Here is a 3868-nt window from a genome sequence, read left to right on the forward strand (position 1 = left end):
TATATATATATATATATATAATGAATAATTAGAAGAGAGGCACTTGAAATCTCCAACCATAAAGTAATGATGAGGAGATGGAAATGCTAATTTCCTTGATTTGATTAGTGCATATCATAAACATATATTGAATTATCACATGGTATACCATACCTATCCATAAATATGTACAATTAAAATTATAATAATGATAGTAAATAAAATACCTATATATTTTAAAGTCCTTTAACTTTCATTTAACAGTTATTTAATAGTCAAGAAATTCCTAATATTTATTCCCCATCACTCTCATTTTTAGGTCAAAACTGAAGCTAGGAAAATTTGGATACAAAGAGTTAGAAGATTGATAATTTATTCAGTAAGACTGAGAATTAGCACCTAAACCCTATTTAATTAACAAAAATAGAACCTTCCACCAAGAGTTTTCTAGGAATTTATTTTTCTCTAGCTCATTAATTCTTAATTTTCTTGTTTTCCTTTGTGAAACACTTCATTTTAATTGACTAATAATAATTGAATATATCTGTAGGGTATACTTATGAGACTCAATACATATATATTTTTTTAGGTGATCAAATCAGGCTGTGTAGCAAATCTATCACCTCACATACTTGCCATTTGTTTGTGGTAAGAACATTCTGAAAAGTTCTTAATTTTTTCAGTTTTCTGACTTAGATGATGTTAAAAGATCAATATTTCTTATGACCTTCTATGCTAATTTTGTGAGTATATGGCATTTCTATACATGAAAAGCTCTGGCTTCTTTTTACAAGGGCCCTGTCCTGTCTTAACCCCTCCTAATAGTTAATATGTCCTTCGTATGTTTTCAACTCAAAATTTAGGACATTGTTTGTTATCAGCTAGCTGTTCTGCTTTATCTGATTCTTGTTTTGGAATTCTAGCAATAAGATGGAAAAGCATTGATATTGTTTGGCTTGCTCTTATCATTGCTTGCTATACACATGTGATGTCTTATAGTATAAACCAGGGTTCCCCCCACTTTTTATTTCTGAGCAAACTTAGAGCCTCTTGTCTAGTTGCTGTAATAGGATTTCTTTTTTCTTTTATTCTTGTGGTTTGGGGGACTGAGCCCAGGGTCTTACATATTCTAGGCAAATTCTATAACACAAAACTATATCCTCAGCTCCTTAGTGGGCTTTCTTATCCTAAATGATTCATTTGAACTCCTCAAAATTCCATGGAATTCTGTGTACCCTCACATTAGAGCACCCAGCTTACTGGTGCCTCTATATTCCATCATCATCCATTTAAATGTTGTCTTTATATATCTCTAGATTTTGAGAATCCTGAGGACAGGAACCATATTCTATTCATATTTGTACCCTTACCATCCAGCATACAGCAGAAATTCAATACATTTTTTTCTTAAAGTGACTTAAAATAGAGTAATTGGACAAGGATGTAGGGGAATATAGGTGTCATTCTTGAAAACTTGACCATTTCCAATTGCTTTCTTCCAGGAAAGGTAGCAAACCGAGAATGTAATAGATAATTTTAGAATAAAAATCTAAGAGCAAAAAATACATTTATAGATGAAATAATTCTTCAAGTGAACTTGAAGATTATAGGTAGTAGACTCACCAGGAAATCAAATACTAGAAAAGTCAGAAACTTAAGAAACTTTATAAAAAATATATTTTTTCCATTTATTTGTCTGTCTTGCTCAGAAAGTTTTCATCAAAATGACTCTATACATGTTTTCAGTTTGCTTTTTAAATTGTGGCAAAGTATATACAACATAAAATTTACCATTTTTAAGTGCACAGTTCAGGCTTTAAGTGTATCCATTCTATTGTGCAACCATTGTCACCATCTGTCTCCCATGTTTTATTTTTTTCTCAAATGGGAATCTCATATGCATTAAACAATAACTTCCTGTTACTCCCTTCCTCCAGCCCTTAGCAACTACCATTCTACTTTCTGACCCTCTATATTTAATTATTCTAGTGTAGGTACCTCACAAAGAAGAATCATAAAACATTTATTATTTTGTGATTGGCTTATTTCACTTATTGTAATGTTTTCAAGGATCATCCATTCTATACCACCTGTCAGAGTTTTTTTGCTATTTAAGGCAGAATAATATTCCATCATATGTAAATGCCACATTTTGTTTATCTACTCATCCATGGATGAACACTTGGATTGCTTTCCTCTCGTGACTATTGTGTATAATGCTGCTATGAATATGGAGATAGATATCAGAATCCCTGATTTCTATTATCTTGGGTATATAAACCAAAGTAGAATGGATCATATTATAGTTGTTTTTTTTTCATTTTAGGGGTCCTTCCATACTGTTTTCTATAGTGACTGCAACATTTCATATTCCTACCATAATGTACGATAATTGCAATTTCTCTACAATGTACATTTTGTTATTGGATGTCTTACTTTGGGCTCTTATAACAAAATACCATAGACTGGCTAGGCTTCAAATTCCAAGATTAAGATGCCAACAGATTTTGTGTCTGGTGAAAGTCTTTTTCCTAGTTCATAGATGGTGCTTTTACTGTCTTTTCACTTTGGGAGTTAGAATTTCATAACAGAAATTGGGAGGGGGGGATGCAGAATTTTTGAATGTATAAATAGCCATCCTAATGGACGTGAAGTGGCACCACATTGTGATTTTGATTGCCATTTCTGTGATGATTAGAGATGTTGAATGTCATGAAGAAATGTTTAAGTCATTTGCCAATTTAAATATTATGTTTTATTATTGGTTTATAGACATTCTTTATATATTCTGAATATTGATCTATCAATTAGTGTAATAAAACACATAAGTAGAATGAAGGACAAGAAGCACATAATCATCTCAATTGATTAAGAAAAGAGCTTTTGAGATAATTCAACACATTTTCATGATAAAACATTGAGCAAATGTTAAACATATGAAATATGATTTGCAAATATTTTATCTCATTCTGGGGTTGTTGTTCACTTGGATAGTTGTGTCTTTAGATGCACAAAAGTTTTTTTTAATTTTAATTTGTTATATATGACAACAGAATGAATTGTAATTCATATTATACATATAGAGCATAATTTTTATATCTGATTGTACACAAAGTAGAGCACAAAAGGTTTTAATTTAGATGAACTTCAATTTATCTGATTTTTAATTTTTAAATTTATTTTAATTAATTATACATGGTAGTAGAATGCATTTATGCACTTTGATATTTCATACATAGATGTGATATAATTTCTCATTTTTCTGAGTGTACATGTTGCACAATCATAATGCAGTCACATGTATACATACAGTAATAGTGTCTGTTTCATTCTACTATCTTTCCTATCCCCACATCCCCTTCCCTCCCTTCCCATCACTTCCTTCTACCTAATCTAAGGTACTGCTATTCTTCCCTAGTGCACCTCACCTTATTGTGAATTAGCATCCGCATATTAGAGAAAACATTCAGCCTTTGGTTTTAGTGGGATTGGCTTATTTTTCTTAGCATGATATTCTCCAACTCCATCCATTTACTGGCAAATGCCACAATTTCACTCTTCTTTAAAGCTGAGTAATATTCCATTGAGCATATATACCACATTTTCTTTATCCATTCATCTATTGAGGGACACCTAGGTTGGTTCCATAGTCTAGCTATTGTGAATTGAGCTGCTATAAACATTGATGTGGCTGTGTCACTATAGTATGCTGATTTTAAGTCCTTTGAGTATAAACCAAGGAAAAATATGGAATGATTCACGAATTTGCATGTCATCCTTGTGCAGGGGCCATGCTAATCTTCTCTGTATTGTTCCAATTTTAGTATATGTGCTGCCAAAGTGAGCACGATCCGTTTTTTTTGTTGTTGTCTTTTTTTTTTTTTTTTTG

General features: G+C 31.6%; 1 non-coding gene across 1 annotated transcript; it reads right to left on the minus strand.

Moving 5' to 3' along the window:
• Window positions 1–3720: 3720 nt before the first annotated feature.
• LOC125614406 lies at window positions 3721–3827 on the minus strand. The gene has a single exon (XR_007345006.1). It is a non-coding gene; the product is annotated as a U6 spliceosomal RNA (small nuclear RNA).
• Between the last annotated feature and the right edge of the window lie 41 nt (window positions 3828–3868).

The sequence above is a fragment of the Marmota marmota genome, unplaced genomic scaffold, assembly GCF_001458135.2.
Source record: "Marmota marmota marmota unplaced genomic scaffold, marMar, whole genome shotgun sequence".
Lineage (NCBI taxonomy): Eukaryota > Metazoa > Chordata > Mammalia > Rodentia > Sciuridae > Marmota > Marmota marmota.